This window comes from Peromyscus eremicus, chromosome 10 (assembly GCF_949786415.1).
Source record: "Peromyscus eremicus chromosome 10, PerEre_H2_v1, whole genome shotgun sequence".
NCBI classification, from domain to species: Eukaryota; Metazoa; Chordata; class Mammalia; order Rodentia; family Cricetidae; genus Peromyscus; species Peromyscus eremicus.
The window spans coordinates 68,557,769-68,575,586 of NC_081426.1; the positions used below are offsets into that span (position 1 = coordinate 68,557,769).

A 17,818-nucleotide genomic window follows, 5' to 3' on the forward strand; every position below is an offset into this window, starting at 1 on the left:
TTGATGGGAATGTAAAGTGGGACAACCATATTGCCAAAACCTCTGGCAGTTTCATAGAGTTAAGCACCCCTCACCCTCTAACCTGGTGGTTCCACGGGTAAGGCATTTTCCCCAGAAGAAATAAAAATACATGTTTGCAGAAAGCCAGTAGAGAAGTGGACGACTTTGTCGGAAATATCCATCCACAGGATGGAAATGGAAACAAATGTCCATCCACAGGAGAAGGTATTCCAAATGTGGTGTTTTCATGCAATGGAATATTTCTCAGCAATAAAAAAGAACAAACTGCTCGTACACTTAACAGTGCAGGTGACTTCAGAGACACTGTCCTGGGTGCATTTGGCCAGACACAGAGACACACACTGCGTGTCCACTGTATGAAGGTTAGGAAGAACTGACTGTGGTCATGGGAATGATAGTATTCCCAAGGGGGCTTAAAGTTAACCAACAGAGTCATGAAGGAACTTTCTGGAAGTATGGAAGTATCCTATGTTTTCTTGATGGTTCTAAAGTTAGGTCCATTATTAATGTACCAAATGTACCAAAATGAGCCAAGTATGATGGCACACTTTTTTAACCCCAGACTCTGGAAATGGAGGCAGGCAGATATCTGAGTTCAGGCCACATATGTCCAAGATTCCATATAGTAAGTTCCAGGCCAGCCAGAGTCACATAGTAAGTACTCTGTGATTCATTTCCATTGGTTGAGAGTTCTTTAGACCTGATTTATGAGTCCTGGTTGTTTTTTTTTTTTTTTTTATTCTGTAAGGGCTTGACTTGTACCTGAAAGAGTATCAGTCACAATCTTCAGGGACAGTGTTACTGTGCAGATGACTAACTTTAGTGTAATTGTATCCTTTGTCTGTATCCTGTGGTGATATTTTATTTGTGATTTAACAAATAAAACTTCTCTGGGGATCAGAGAACACAGACCAGCCACTCAATTAGACAGAGAGGCCAGACAGTGGTGGCACACACTTTTAATCCTATCACTCTGGGAGGCAGAGATCCATCGATCTCTGTGAGTTCAAAGCCACACTGGAAACAGAGTGAGGCATGGTGGCACACACCTTTAATCCCAGCACTTGAGATCTCATGCCTTTGCTATCAAGTATTTGGGAAGCACACACATTTAATCCCAGCACTAGGAAGGAAGGAAGATGGTAGGGCACAGAAAGGAATATAAGGCGTGAGTAAACAGGAAGCTCTGGAGGCTGAGGAAGCTTTCACCCCAATATCTGGCTCTGTGTTTGTTTGTTTTTTATTAATAAGACCATTCAGCAATTCGTCTTACATTATCCTTACTCAGTTTGCTTTGTAGGCTGCTAAGTGGCATGTGTCACAGTCCTTTACATTCTCTATAAACTGGACCATGTTAATCACAAACTCTTAAAGATCACATCTTCATCTCTCTCTGGAACATCCAGAGTTTGTCTTGTTGCTTTGTTTGTTTGTTTGCTTGTTCGTTTTTTTCATGACTCCATGTCCTGGTGTTGCCTCACCATGGTTAGCTTGCTTATTTATTTATTTTGTGAGTATGAGTGTTTGCCTATCTGTAAGTCTGTGTGTGTACCATGTGCATGAAGTGCCCACCACGGCCAGAAGAGGGCAGCAGATCCCTTGAGACCCAAGGGATGTAGATGGCTGTGAACCTCCATGTGGGTGCTGGGACTAGAACCCAGGTCCTCTGGAAGAGCAGCCATCTCTCCATCTCTCCAACCCCTCGCCTCATCGTTATTGACTGAATGCATCACTTTATGCATAAAACATCCTAGAGACTGTAGGTTGCTTCTGTGGGGGTTTTTGTTTTGTTTTTTCCCAAGGCCTTCTCCTTTTGCTTCTGACAATCCTGCTGTCACAGATACTGGGCGCCACGCTGACTAAGGTGGCGTTGGATACTTTTGAGGTCTTCAGTTGAGCCATGAGATTCTTTGCCTTAATTTGTTTGTTTGTTTATACCAGCACTCTTTCTTCAGTGGCAGGCTCTAAACCATAGCTGTCGTTCCCCCGGCACCATGGAACTACCAAGAGTTCCATTTCAGCTTCTCACTGCCGTTGGCTGCTTTGTGTAGTCACAGCTCGGAGAGGCAGAAACACTGGGTGGAGGTCTTGCTTTTCCCTCTCTCTGATATCTTCTTCCCCCGTCTTTCTCTTGGGGGCGGGGCAGGAGTCTTGCCCTGCACGTCTAAAAAGTGCATAGGATACCTTGAAAGGAAAGGTGGTGCTGAACTGTTTTGGTCTCACTCCTCTGTCTTCGGTATGTCAGCCTCTTGTGTCTTGATGGTGACAGCAGCTGCTGGTGCTGGTGTGTGCGTGCGTGTGTGTACACACTTGAATGCTGGGATTACAGACACGCACCACCATGCCCAGCTCTCCCCATGCCTTGACACACACTTTGAGATGATTTTTACCTGAGTGTCTTGTTGCGTTCGGTGGAAAGTTAGTCTGATGTGTGAGTCCTTCACAGCCAGGAGCTGAGGAGCCTCTTCTATACAGTTGTTTCAACCCATTTGGAGTGGTTTCTTATTGTCTCTGTCCCGTCTCACTGGATTCACAAAGGACACCGTCAAAACTGAGGTTTTTTTCCCCCTGGACGTGTCCCTCTCAGTTCCCAGTTAAAATCCACTATCTCGTGTCATGGTTTTTATCCAGGCAGAGCCGGAAGAGACTGTGCATGTCCTACCCACAGGAAATGTTAACCCAGTTAAATCTGATTGGAATTCGAGCAAAAAGGTGTCTGTCCTACCTCTGGAGGGAAGGATAACCTGGTGAGGCCGGCCTTCACTCTCTGCTACACTGAGTGTGTGCCTCCGCCTCCTCCAGGGTTAGCTGATCTCCCATGAAGAGTAAATGAGAAAATGCTGTGCATAGCAATACAGAAATGCCGGTATTCATGGATGGGATCCTTTCGGTCCCCTCAAAAGCAGGAAGTTTTAGTAAATATGGTAAAGCCTTACAATAAAATACAGGCTAAGCAATGAAATGCAGTATTACTTAAACCTAATTAAAAGGCTTGCAGAGCAAACAGAGCCCAGCGTTTTTTTTCTTTTTTCACTGATTTTAGTTGAGAAGCAGAAAAGAGAACCATGCTGAGGGCCTTCTGAGCGAGGATGAAAGACATAAAATGTGTTTGGTGTTTTGTTTTTGTCTCAACAGTTCCCAAGAGCTGTGATTTCCAGGCTGTCTCGGTGTTGCACCCCGGTTCCTGACGCACACACCCCCACACGTGGGTCTGCTTTTTCTCAAGAAGGAGAGTTTGGTGGAGATTTATCCAGCAGAAGTAATAGGATTTGTGGCCCTTCGTAACAGTAAGTCACCTGCCTAGAGCCCTGGCTGGGAAGTCGCTTGTGGAGAAGCTACCAGAGAATGTTTCTTTTTTTTCTGTGAGCAGGGCTGCAAAACGAGCAAGGTGCATTCACTAAATATGGAGTTGGGAGACCGCTGTTCCCTGTGATCTTCCGGTCCTAGTGTGGTTCCCTGCCCTCCTACTTGGTCGCTGAGTAAACTTGAACAGGTCACTTATGTTCTCTGAACTCCTACATTTGATTAAACACACAAACACAGGAAAAGGAGGGGACATAAAATACAAGTACATCACTATTTTTTTATTACTTTTTTGCTGTTATACCATTCTGTGGTGTAGGGAAGAGCCTTTTATCCCATGGTGACTTGGCATCATAGAGCATGGAGTACTGTGTTTCAGTACTCAGTACTCATCTTCAGAGTGCTGAGACCGGGAGATGTTCTCCACCTGCCTCCCTCCCAAGAAGAGTGTTCTTCCACTCTCTTGACCTTGGGTAACGGGAGTTAAAGGTCAAAAAATATAGCCATCCGTATTATTTATGGCAAGGGTTGTGTACTTAGACACCTGGTGACACTTGGCGCACACGTCGAGCTTTGTCAAAGAGTTGTTACCCACGTCTTGGCATTTCTCCTCCTGTGACAGGTCCTCTGAAGGAGTCACTTAAAAGAAGCTATAAAAAAAAAAAATCACCATCCATTGGGTTTATTCTACCTTGAGAGAGGACTTGGTAGACAGAGGGAATTGGGAGTTTTTGGTTGTTTCTAATTACTTTTGCAGCACATGTGAGCAGCTCCATCATGATGAGGTGGATATGACTGCCCTAAAAAGAATAATGAATGTTATAGTTCTCTGTTATGCGCTTCTCGTGAACTAGACCCTGTTTAGATGCTCCTTCATGTCAGTGAAGAAAACAGCTAATGTCCAAGAATGAGGGAGCCGTCATAGATGATACGAGAAGGCATGTGGTACAGGATGTTAGGATCTAGTGAGGATGTGGGGAGCGGGGAGAGTGGAGGAGAGTGAGGGGCAGTGAGTGTTGGGGAGCTGATCCAAACTGCAGTGTCTCATTGTGAGAAGTTCTCATTGAGGCAAGTCTGGAAGTCAGGGTTTGCCCTGGGCATGTTCCGGGCGGAGGAAGCAGCCATATCAAGGTTGGGAGGAAAAGAACGTAGCTTGCATGCTGCAGGCATAGCCAGGAGCCAATGTGCTCAGACAGGGTGAATGGGTGGAAGGTAATGGGAGGTAAATGTGGCGATGCAATGTCAGGTCCAAAGAAAAGAAATATGCTCCCATGGTTTAGGTACCATTTCCACCTCTGTGAAAGGATATCCGAGACTGGGTAATAAAGAACACACTCATTTGGCTCGTGGATCTGGAGGCTGCAAAGTCCAGGCACATGCCACTGGCATCCGGTGAGAGCCTTGGTGTTGTGACATGCCATGGAAGAAGGAGAAGGTCAACAGCGTAAGACTAAGGAGCAAGAGAGGGCCAAACTCAAGCCCACTCGAGATAAGCCAACACTGCAGTGACATCTGGCCATCCTCAAAGGCACAGCCCTCATCACCAGGGAGGCAGGGAGGTTCCCACATCCCAGTACTATTCCATTCAAAAACTAAGCTTCTAACACGTGAACTGTGGGGCATGTGTTCAAAAATAGCCAAGTAATAAGAGTTGCTGTGTTTTCTTGTCAATGTGACTTATTCTAAGGGTGTTTCCTTTACAGTTAAAATACACACACACACACACACACACACACACACACACACACACACTAAATAAACAAACCATACTAGTTTTCTGGGGCTGCTGTAACAAAGTACCAATACCAGGTGGCTGTAAACAACAGAAATTCACCATTTCATGGTTCTGTAGCCTTATCAAACCAGCCTCTAGTTAGGGCCTGTTCCCTGCCAGATTCACAGTGGGCGCTGGCTTCCTTCTCTCTTCCTTCCTGTCTGTGGTGTTCTTGGCAATCTTTGGTAGCCCTCGGCTTGCAGCTGCCTCATTTCAGTTTCTATGCAGGTCTTCACATAGCATCCCTGTTGTACGTGTCTTCCAAAGCCTTTCCCCTTTCCTTACAGGGACACCGGACATTGCATTAAAGGCCTACCCTTCTCAGCTGCAAAGTCTTCCTAAATGGTTCCCTGAGCAACCCTGTTTTCAAATAAGGCTGCTCTGAGGTATGGGGTGGGGAGTCAAGCCGTAGGCTTATCTTTAGGCGAGGGTGACACAGTTCAGTCCATCACAGCCACCTTCTGTGGAACATTCCCATCCCTACTGTGCATGCCAAGGTACCGTCTCAGGACACTCAAACACTCACCAAAGCTCAGAGTCAGTGATTGAGAGAGCCAGGCCAGTGTGGATTCTACCTTGCCACTCATGTCCCCTTGCTAACAGGTCAGAGCTGACGGGGACTTGCTCTGCCTGGAACAGGAGTTACACAACCACAACCTTGCAATCCGTCTGTATTGTTCAACTCTCAGATATCTCACGTTGGCTCTCCCTCCTCATTCCTGTTAAAGGGAAGAGCCTCCTCACCCAGATCTCTCTCCCCACTTTGCGTTTCACCTCATAGCGTGACATACACAGAGGGCAAGGTGACAAATACAGGAGGCAGATGCTTTTTCTCCTTTTTAGGACTTCTCCCAGGAAAATAACACAACCATTTCTGTAGTGTGTAGAACATTTAGTGACAGGAACACATTTTTTTCTCATGTAACATAGGAAAAAAATTACACACATCCACACACACCACACTCTCTGAGTCACTTGGCTTAATACACTGCAACTAAGGGATTCTGAAGCATTTAATATATTCAGTTTTTCAGTATATTTAAATGCCTCTTAGATATGAAAGTTGTCTTAGACATTTGTGTGTGCGAGGCCACACAAGGAGTTGTGTGTTAGGCAAGGTCTGGAGAGCAATAACTGTAACAGGAAAGCTTCACCAACATGGAATGGAGCACTGTCCGTGCCTGTGAGGACACATGGTTAAGAACGGTGTCCCGGCCGAAGGTAGTCACGTCAGAGCAGTGTCTAAAGCTCAGTCGAGGTTGCACAGGATTGACACTGTTTTCAATCGGAGAAGAAAAACAAAGCCTTGAGAGGAAGAAAACCTCGTGAGATCAAACCAGAAAGATTAGGAATTACCAAGATGATAAGGGCAGGGAGGCTGTAAGGGGATGATGGTGAGCACAGGAGGCTGTAAGGGGATGATGGTGAGCACAGGAGGCTGTAAGGGGATGATGGTGAGCACAGGAGGCTGTAAGGAGATGACTGGGGAGCACAGGAGGCTGTAAGGGGATGATGGTGAGCACAGGAGGCTGTAAGGGGATGACTGGGGAGCACAGGAGGCTGTAAGGGGATGATGGTGAGCACAGGAGGCCGTAAGGGGATGATGGTGAGCACAGGAGGCCGTAAGGGGATGACTGGGGAGCACAGGAGGCTGTAAGGAATGACTGGGGAGCACTGGGAGGATGCGCAGGGGATGACGGGTGAGCACAGGAGGCTGTAAGGGGATGACTGGGGAGCACAAGGAGGTCTGATTGCCCATGACTTTGGCTAAATGGTATGTGTAGAAAGAGAAGGTGCAGGAAGATTGGCAGCCTACCTGCCTTCCCCAGGTTTGCTGTTTCCGGTGACTGCCTAGCAGTTCCCTTTCAGATCCCCTTCTCCCCTTCAGCAATCTGCTTTGATCCCCGTAAGCTGTGGTGCTTGGCCTTCCACGCAGTGCTGGCTGCTGTGGAGGTGTGTGCTGAAGCATGCGTTTTTCCCAGTACCAGCGTCGAAAAGAAAAACACGGCCTTCTTCCCGGAGTCCTTCTGCTCTCTGACAGCGTGCATTTGCTCTGATCCTGAAAGCATGTGGAAATTACAAGGTCTTCCAAATCTTCTATTGAATGAAAATGGCCTGTCATCATGGTCTGATGTCATCACCGCCACAGAGCCCTGCTCCCTACAGCCAGACAGGCTGGTGTTCAGCGTCGAGTAAACACAGGCCTGTTTGATTGACATAGTAGGGTTGTATTGTTGTGTTGTAGTTTGGGACAGTGCTGGGGTTCAAACCCAGGACCTAGTGCATCCCAGGCTAGCACTGTACACTGAGCTACCCTGCCAGCCCTTCAGCTACTTTGATGATGTCGTTGTCACTGGGGAACTGCTGGTAGATAGCCAGTGCTCCTGAGACTGTCCCTGCTGATTAAGAATCAGAGTCAGGGCTGGGGAGATGGCTCAGAGGGCAAAATGTCTGCTGGGCCGCTTGTAATGCTAGAGCTGAGCTGCAAGCGGGGTGGTGGTGGGGGTGTCAGAGGCAAGGGGTTCCCAGGGGCTTCCTGATGAGTGCCAGGTTCAGGGAGTGTCCCCCTTTCAAAAAATAAGGCGGAACCTGAAGAGGAAGATACATGAATTGGTCCTCTGCCCTACCCTACACACAGAGAGACAGATATATACTCATACAGACACACACAGACATACATACATACATACTTTCAACACACACATACACATATACACATATACACAGTCCTACAGATACACACACATGCACACACACATACACAGACCTACACAAACACATACATACATATATACACAGACCTACACACACACACACACACACATACACAGACCTACACACACACACACACACACACACACACACACACACACACACATTAGTGTGTGTGGCCGAATAAACCAGGAGCCATTTGTTTCCATTGTCTACTATAAGCTCTGGCAAGTCCCATGCTGACTCAATTGTCCCTTCACTGCAATGGGAATAAAGGCTTACCCTTATTTCCCGGTAATTTCATATTGTTGAGAAACTGTGAATACTTTAGTACACTTTCAGATATTCAGATCAGATTCACATAACATAAAATTAACTGTTCAATTTATTTTTCTTTCCAAGATTAACCATTTTAAGCTGGATGCAATGGTACAAGTCTGTCATACCAGCTAATTGGGAAGTTGAGGCAGGAGAATCACAAATTCAAGGCTAACCTTGGTGATTTAGTGAGACCCTGTCTCAAAAAAAAAAAAAAAAAAAAGGAAAAAACGGGGGTCATGGGAGTAGGAATGGCCGAATGCCTACCTAGCGTGTGTGAGGCTCTGGGTCCAGTCCCCAGGACCAGAGCACAATGGTAAATAATCCACTTTAAAGTATTTCCAAGTGAAGGAATTTGATATATTTAGAACATTCACAGGTCACAAATTCATCACCTCCGACCCATTCCAAAACATCTTCATTTCCTCCAGTGAAACTCTGTACCCATTAGTCACCCCCCTCCCTCCCCCTGCCTCCTGGCATCCATCCATCTCCTTTGCATCTCTATGCGTTTACCTGTTCTAGATTTTTCATATAAATGGAGTGGTACAGCATGTGACCCGTTGTGGCATGTAAAAACACTTGTAATTACAAATCATTTTTCAACAATCTCATCCTTCCTCAGGAGCGCTAACATGCTGTCAGGGTACCAGTAGTTTCTAATTGAATTCTCCAAGAAAACCACCTCAGGGACGCGAGCACCCCTGCTGCGGCTTCTTGAGACAGACTGCACTTTAGGATGAAATTGCTGAATCTGCAGAGACGTGAGAAGTCAGCTTTACCTTGTTTCACCTCTGCCATATGGCCCAATCCCTTCAGCCACCTGCCCCCCCAACCCCTGACTTATGCCATTGTCCTCGCTGTTTGAACCCCGATACATCCCATCGTGCAGCTGAACCTGTAACTGATATTTTGGCTGAGGATCTAGAGATTAGATTGCTAGCCTAAGCGACAAAGCCGTGTCTCTCCCAAGGGGGTTAGGTGATACCAGCTGCTGGGGATGAAAATTTGAGGCATACTTACACTGTCATCTCCTGGGGACCTCCTTAGGACAACAGTCCCTGCTGGGGAAGGGATCTGGGCTGCAGACTGTGAAGCCTTGAAATGTGAGTCCCCTCTCCATCTGCCTGGTGTAACCTAAGACAGTAGCACAGGTGGAGAAGTGGGGAACTGTGTGGCAAACAGGATTCTGCAGGACTGAAACTCTCATTAAATCCTTTTGTGGTAGCAAAGAGAGGCCATGTTCTAAGACCGCAGAGCCGAAGAATTGGGTTGAATGGTGCTGGTGGCCGAGTCAGTGAAGGCCACCTGTACATCTGTCTTCCAAGGCCTCCTGGAAGGCTAGCGTCGTTAACAAGGGCCCTGGGACCACAGTTACATACAGGCTCATGCTGGCTTATCTCCACCAGAGGGGAATATCATGTCCTGTATTGTGCACGAGATAGGACTGAATCACCTGCTTCCAACTCCAAAAAGTTACTTCCGAGAGCCTCGTAATTCCACCGCAGAGCACCGGGATTGTATTGACCACAAAGTCCAGTGGTGGGCTTGCAAGGGGGCAGTTCTGTGGCTCCTCTCCTCCCTCCCTCCTTCCATTAGCGTGTGGGGCTGCGTATGCACCAGACATGGTGCCCGGGGCTAAGGATGTGCAATGAGACCCTGCTGTCTAGGGGTTCATGTCGCGCCTTCCCCTGAACCATCTGCCTGCTGCCTCTTGTTCTGCTCCCGCGGAGGCCTGGAAGGATTCATGTACTTGTCTGCCCCTTACAGGAGGAGGCAGCTTGCAAGCCGAGGGTCCCGCCGACCTCGGAGCCTTTGAATGTAGCTTTAGCAAATACCAAGGGCATTGCCATGTGAACCGAACTTCACCGAATTGAACTCGGATATGTAAACAGATAACAGGATAAAGTGTGGCTAGTGATATTTGAGAGTGTTTTGCACAGAATGCCTGGAGCATAAAAGGCCAAGTCAACGCCCAGCACGGGGAGAAGAGGGGCCTCCCAGGGGTGCCATCCGAGCCCTCTGGAAAGAGGGGAAGGTGTTTGCCAGACAAACAAGGGGGACCCACGATCACTAGAGGTCACACCATATGAGCATTCTTGGGAGGGGACCTCCTGACATTCCCAGTCCTCCCTTGCTCCTCTAGGGTAACGTGAGAAGCCAACTGCTTGACTGGCCCGCAGCATTGGCATAAGCCTGGGCACAGTGTTCAAGAGCCTAAAACCCGGGGAGAAAAATACGCTGGGTTCCCCACCCCTAAAATGCCACCCATTTTAATCTTTTCCTTGTTAAAAGAAGTAAAAGTTCATTTCTTTTCTGCACTGGCTCCAGTTGGCAAGTGTTCACATCCCAGGGTCCTTTCAACATTTGGGCTAACGTGCCAAATGCCTCCCACGGAAAAGGCAGGGCTCTGCGCTCCAGGCTTACAAAGGACAAATAGCAATAGAGTCTTGCTCCTAAGGAGACCAAAATGGACGCTGCACACAAAAAGCGAAAAGTCAGCAGGGAGAGGGGCCTCCACTACCATTTCCTATCAAAGCGAAACCCTCATTTAGATGCACAGCCTCAGAACTGGTGTTAAGTTCTTTGAAATAAGTGACTTTAATTCTGAAGTTCAGAGGTCCAGGGAACAATGAAGGAGGCCATGCTTCTCTAGAAAGACAAAAGCCCCGAAAGTGCTGGGCACAAGCCTCACCAAGTCCTTGCCATGCTGAAAAACAGCCCCAGAGGAACATGGAGACAGAACATAGGTTTCACATTCAGGATTTGATGACATGTGCTTTTTTGATGTGTAATTCGGGTTTTTATTGTAAATGTCAGCACTCTGCTAGAACCCCAGTTCATAATTTTGATCATCTGATGAATAAGGACCAGTTTTACCAGGACCCCACACACTGCCCCACCTGGGAACACTGCTGCAGTGACTTGAATGTGCCTGTCCTAGAGACAGCTGCTCACCTGGGCTCCATCCCCTCTGTCCCTTTTGCTCAGCCACTCAGCCGTCCTAAAACACGTTTACAAATGGTGGGTCCAATGACCTCTCCCCTCCCGGAAGTGATTCTTTCCTGTAGACTCCCATGGCAGTTCATGTGAACGTCTATCTGCACCCCATCATAAACAGAGCTTCAGTTCTACCTGGCGTGTGACCATCGGTTAAAAAAAAGTCCTCTCACCAGGCAGTGGTGGCGCACGCCTTTAATCCCAGTACTAGTAAGGCAGAGGCAAGCGGAACTCTGTGAGTTCGAGGCCAGCCTGGTCTACAGAGCAAATTCCAGGACAGGCTCCAAAGTCACACAGAAAAACCCTGTTTTGAAAAACAAAAAGAAAAAAAAAAAAGTCCTCTCTTCTACTAGAAGATAATCTCCTTGAACCTGTGGCATTTCCCTTGAGGTCTTTGTTACATCCTGTTCCACCATAATCCCAGTATCCATCACAATGCTGGGCCCTGCTGGATACTCAGAAATAAGTGAATGACTTCAGTGGATGGGATTTTAAATATAGGTAAACATATGCGAGAACGTCTGCGTCACCCAACACCGTCACTGATAGTGGATCTGCTTAACCTGTAGTTTCCCTGAAGTAGGTTCCACGGCTGCGATGGTTAATCTTCACTGTCAGCATGACTGGATTTAGGGTCCCCCCGAGACTGAGCGCACCTCTTTTGGTATCTGTGAGGTTGTTTTTGGAGAGCACTGACTGTGTGGGAAGACACTGTGAATCTGGGGGTGGCATGCTGTGGGCTGGGTACCTGGATGAAATAAAAGGGGAGGAGGAAGGACATTTAGAGTTGGCATCCCCCTCCCTCCTCTTGGTCCTCGCCCACGTCACTGCCCCACTGCCCCACGGCCTCCTTGCTTCTGTCAGGGAGTATGTACCCAAGGCTAGAGCAACTCTGAAGAAAGCTTTGAATTTTTTTTTCTTTAGAGTGTCTTTAGAGAAATGCCTTTGGGGAATTCTGATGTAAACAGAAGGCAGCAGGGATCCTTTATTTTAACACTTTCACAAATTACAGATATTCTGGAGATCTTGTAAATCAGAGGTTCCCAAAAGGACTTATCCACAGAAACGTCAGTAATTTTGCTGGGAACATACATTAGTTTCTTAATGTAACACAGTTTTACTAACATCGTAACTGAGAATACACTGTAGCTCTCAAGCCAGGAGTCAGCAGGACTGCTTGTAGCTGAGACTACACTGTAGCTCTCGACAACCACATCTAACCATTAATGTGATAATGTCTAATTAGAAGACTAATCCTTCTGGATGCTGCAGGAGAGAATCGCCTGCTCCTGTCTAGCTGGTAGAGGCTGCCTGCCTTCCTTGGCTTGGGGCAGCTTCCTCTCTCTTCAAAGCCAGCAATGTTACATCTTCCACTAAGGCTTCTCCCACTGCGGACCTGTATAGCCCTCCCTCATCACAGCTCCTTCTGTGATTTTCACATCCTTGGCTCCCTCTTTAAAAGACCTTGTGATCTTATTGGCTGATCTTCCAGTCTCAACGTCCCTCACAGTGTCCTATCCGCTGCTGAGCCTCCTTTCCCTTGTGTAACAGTAGTCACAGGTTCTAGGGACGGGTGTTGTTCAGCACCATGGCCAGCCCATAGGGGAATTTCTTAAGGGAGCGCCACAGACACCGTTTATGATGGCATTCCTCAGGGGAAAGGCGCCCTCAGTTGGGGAACAAAACAGACCCACATCTGTGCTGCACAACGGGATAAACAGTGGAAGCTTTGTCTAGTAACGGTGCCGATGGTGGCAATAAAGATCCCTAAAAGGGACTAGAGAGACGTCTCAGTGGTTAAGAGTGCTTGCTGATCTTGCAGATAGCATCCGGGTTCCGTTCCAAGCACCCATATCAATCAACTCACAATTGTCTGTTAACTCCAGTTCTAGGGGATCTGACGCCCTCTTCTGGCCTCCATGGGCACTACATGCACACACATATATACATAAAAAGTAGTTTTTAAATCTCTAAAATAAAGATTACTGAAGGTCTCTTTTATCAAAGGTTTTCAAGACTTCTAAACTACATAAATATGAGCCCACTGTACACTGAAATAAAAACAAAATATCATTTTGCAGTACGCTTATATTTATTTTCATCAAAAAAGTATACCTCCTGGGAATTTTAAATCTGGCCACTGCCCAGAAGGTCCCAGCAGCATCTATCCAGTACTGTAGTCACTAAACAGAGTGTGATACAGATGTTAAATGGGAAGATAGTAGGGCCTGCAAGACAGCTAAGGAAGGAGAGGCCCTCGATGCCAAGCCCGAATACTTGAGTTCAGTCACCAGAACTCACATGTTGGAAGGAGAGAACTGATTCACACGAGTTGTTCACTGAAATACACACACACACACACCCTATGGCATGCACAAGGTATGTGCACACACACATGCAATAAATAATTTTTTTAAATAGTAAATGAAGAAATTAACCGTATGAAGACTCGTGGGAAGGCGAGCATGAAGTGGGGAAATGAAATGAGAGATGGGAAAAAATAGATGAAGGGAAAGAGAATGGAAGTCTAGCCAATATGTCCTGAAATTTTTGTATGACAAGGTTTAGGAGGGAAAATGTAGACATTATTCTATGAAGAGTAAACTCAATAACCCAAGGAAAGGTTTGATTCCAGACGAGGAGAATGAAAAGACTTCTACTGCTGCAATAAAACACCATGATCAATTCACCTTATAGAAGGGAAGGTTTATTTGGGCTTCCAGGTCCAGAGGGAGAGGATGTCCATGACCATCGTGGGGGGAAAGCGTAGCAGCAGGCAGGCGTGGTGACTGAAACAGCAAGCTGAGCGCTCGCATATTAAGCTACAAGCAGGAAGCAGAACAAACATACTAGGAATAGCATGTGGCCTCTAAAATCCTGAGGCCCACACCCAGTAACGTACTTCCTCCAGCAAGGCCACACCTCCTAAGCCTATACCAACAGTACCGTCCACTGGGGACCAAGTATCCAAACATCTGGGTCTGCCGGGGACATTCTCACATGGCGTTAAATGGGAGTGGGAATATTAGTCACCCTTCCTCCCCATAGACAGCTATAACACAAGACTGTGAGTTCTATCAGGAAGGGTACAGGGTAAGATTAATCTTGGGGACTCCCCCTTAGCATGCAGTTGGACATACTGCCACAATGTTTGCTCAGCACCCAGTAAGGGCAGTGCAGAGTCCCCCTCTCTGCATATCACAGCATGGATTTGTCTGAAGGTAACTGCTCAGAGGAAGGGTGTCTGAGGGAGGAAATACTGAGGAATAGAGTGTGAGGTAGAATGCAGAGGTTTTCAGTGGATGCATCTCGAGAGTTTCTTCACTCACATTGTTCATTTATAATACCTTATATTACAATATAAATTCACTACAATATTTTTAAAAAAATTCCCAAAAATGTACAGTATAGGTAAAGAAGAACACACATGTATTGAGATTCAGATATTAAGTTATAAGAATCATTCCTGGATGTAATTATGGATCTCTCCTTGTATGTCCAGAGACAAGGTTTCTCTGTGTAACAGCCCTGGCTATCCTGGAACTCACTTTATAGATCAGATTGACTTCAAACTCACAAAGACCACCTATCCTTGCTTTAATCCCAAGTGCTGGGATTAAAGGCATGTGCCACCACCACCCAATGAGACTTCTTTTTAAAAAAATAAATTTCCCCTTTTATTTTTATTTTTATGTGTATGGTGTTTTGCTTGTATGTATGTCTGTGCACCACATGAGTGCAGTGCCAGGGAAGGCCGGAAGAGATCGTTGGATTTCCTGGGACTAGCATTCCAGATGTCTGTGAGCCACCCTGTGGATGCTGGGAAATGAACTAGGGTCTGCTAGGAGAGCAGCCAGTGCTCTTAACCACTGAGCCATCTCTCCAGCTCTGGAAGAAACTTTCTTGGTGTAATGTTGATCAAAAGTATTGCAAATGTCTTTGGTTGAATATTTTCTGTTGAGTGTGTGTGTGTGTGTGTGTGTGTGTGTGTGTGTGTGTGTGTGTTACAAATCTCTTAAAAGAAATAAGACCTGAGAGAAGTCAAGGAAAAAGCATTTAGAGCTTAAAGAAACCATTTCACACTTTGATGTTCAAGTAGAAGGGACATGCATACATGCATCATGCTTAATACATCTACTGCTGGGGAACCCAGGAGACTGAAGGCAGATGAGAGAGAGCCCTAGCATGACTGTAAATCTGTAGGGAAGAGATTCACAACTGTTTCATAAGCTATGATAGGAAACAGCTCATCACAGCTGCGGGCATTCCAAAGGTTAACAGGTCAAAGTTCATGGTAATGAAAAGAAAAGCGTACTCCAAAAATGGGGCCAGTAACAAAAAGAGGCAAGGTTTAAGAACAATTCTTTAAAATATGGCCTTATGATGCTGAGACAATCCATGTACTTTGTAAACACAAGACGTTTATTTAGGTCACACTTTTGGAAATTCAAGGGTTGGGTGCTGGTTCCCTGGCTGTGCCACATTATGATGGATAAAATCGTGGCTGGAGCATATGAGAGGGAGTGATCACATGATGAGAAGGAGAGCCAGAGAGCTTGTTCATATTTTACAACTCACTCTCTGGAGAACAAGCAGGGGGCTCATTAGAGCTACCATATATAATCCTTCCCCAAAGCAGTGCCCAGTGACCTAATCACTTCCCACTGGTTCTGCCTCTCTGAGGTCTGGTCATCTGTCAACACCTCCACATTGAAGATCAAGCTTCCAAAACATGACCCTTTGGGGATATACTCTGTGGTGTGGCTAACCTTCAGTATCAGCTTGACTGGTCTAGAACCACATAGAAGAGACAGTGTGTGTGTGTGTGTGTGTGTGTGTGTGTGTGTGTGTGTGTGTGTGTGTGTGTCTGTGTGTGTGTGTGTCTGTGTGTATGTAAGGCCATTTCCAGAGAGAATTAACTGAGGAGGGAGACCCACCCTGAATGTGGATGATAGCATCTCTTGAGCTGGGGGCCCAGGCAGATAAAATGGGGAAGAGGAGGAAGTTAGGTTCTTGCTTCCCAATCTGCAGAGAGGTGACGCCTCATGGCCAGCTCTGGCCACCTCAGAGCAAGCTACTCCAGATTGCCCTGCTATCCCTGACAAGATGGACCAGATTTCTTTAAAGTCTTGGCCAAAATAAATCTTTTTCCCCTTATGTTGCTTCACTCAGATTTTGTCATAGCAAGAAGAAAAGTAACTAAGGTACAGTCAAACCACAGTTTTAACTTTAGAGATTTAAAGGTTTCAAAAATTATATTTGTCATGGAATTTTTTTCTTAATAAACGATATCCATAAAAGTGATTATCTGCAAAGAATTTTTGAGTAACTAGAGAAAATAATGTAGGAAAAATTGAGAATGCTATTACATATTATCCTATTTTATAAACCTGTTCACTTCCCCCAAGAAATACTATAAGAACAAAAAGAATTAAAAAAGAAGCAAAAGGTGCATGTTTGGATATTGGAGATCTTTTTAATGCTCTTTATTTTAGATTAAATTTTCAGGTTAGCATACAAAGTAATGGATTTCCCCATGGCATCTTCATGCATATGTATCATTCCATGTTCCCATCCCCCACAGTCCTGCCTCCTTCCCGCTGGCTCCTTCTTTCCCCATTCAGGCCCTGCTTCTGCTTTTCTATTACATGCACATGCATCCATGCACACACTACATATACATATGTGATTTCACATCTAGATTCTGCAGTAAGAGAAACCATGCAGTATTTTACCTGAGTCAGGCTTGTTTTGCTTAGTGTAATGACTCCTGGCTACATCATTTTCCTGCATTTTGAAACAGAATAGTTGAAATGCTAGACGCTTGGACAGTTGATGAGATACAGTTTTCTCACTCCTGGTTTTAGGGGTTAAGTGGTTTGACTCAGCATAAACATTGACTCAGCTGCTAATAAAAAGGAAAGTGTCCCTGCATAAATCCTGCCTGTCGTTTTCCGGTCTGAGGAACACAGTAAATTTCTTCCTTGGGACAGGGGTCAGCAATGTGACAGGGGCTATAATTCACTGGGTGTGCTCATTGTGTTCACTGTGGCAAGCCATAAGAGCATCAGTGTTTGATCATGATGTTACTTTGTTTCCTCCCCTCCCATTCTGTTGCGTTTATATGCGTCAGTGTGCTGAAAGGTAATGACCAGGCGTGAGCGGCATCCCTGACCGGCAGAACCAATCGATGCTGTGAGTGGGGGGCAGCCCACTCCTCATGTCTGTAAGCATTGTGCTCACATGTTTGCATGCTGTACTCTTTTATTTCAGTAACATTTAAAAGCCATGGCCTCGGAGGAAATTAAACTAACAAAGACTGTCCACAGCGAGGCTCTGAGCGCTCAAGTCTCAGGTACAGTACAAAGTGGGCTGCTATGAGTTGCCGATTAAAGAGACAGTCACTGTCTTTTCCCCTGTTTTTCTCTGTGTACAAAAATACCTGGATTTGCTTCTGGATCACCTGTGTAAGAACCTCTCTGGTCTTCGGTAGAGCACCCAGACATAAACAAAGCTGTGTCGAGCAGCTCAGTAGATGCCAGTCACCGTCCGCGCTGAACCCCTGGCAGACCTCTCGGGTGTTCACTTGGCCCTTAGTGACTCTCCTTGCATTTAATCCCATCATGCTGGATTATCTCATTTCCCATCCCACAGGTACAAGAGGCAATGAAGTTAGAAAGTCTACGCAAT

General features: G+C 46.2%; 1 protein-coding gene across 1 annotated transcript in view; it reads left to right on the forward strand.

The window, feature by feature from the left end:
• Nucleotides 1-3,174: 3,174 nt before the first annotated feature.
• Cracd (capping protein inhibiting regulator of actin dynamics) overlaps nt 3,175-17,818 on the forward strand; it is a 115,538-nt gene continuing 100,894 nt past the window's right edge. Inside the window, exon 1 of the mRNA XM_059276048.1 lies at nt 3,175-3,308. The gene's annotated coding sequence lies outside the window, so the exon portion shown is untranslated. The remainder of the gene's footprint in view (nt 3,309-17,818) is intronic.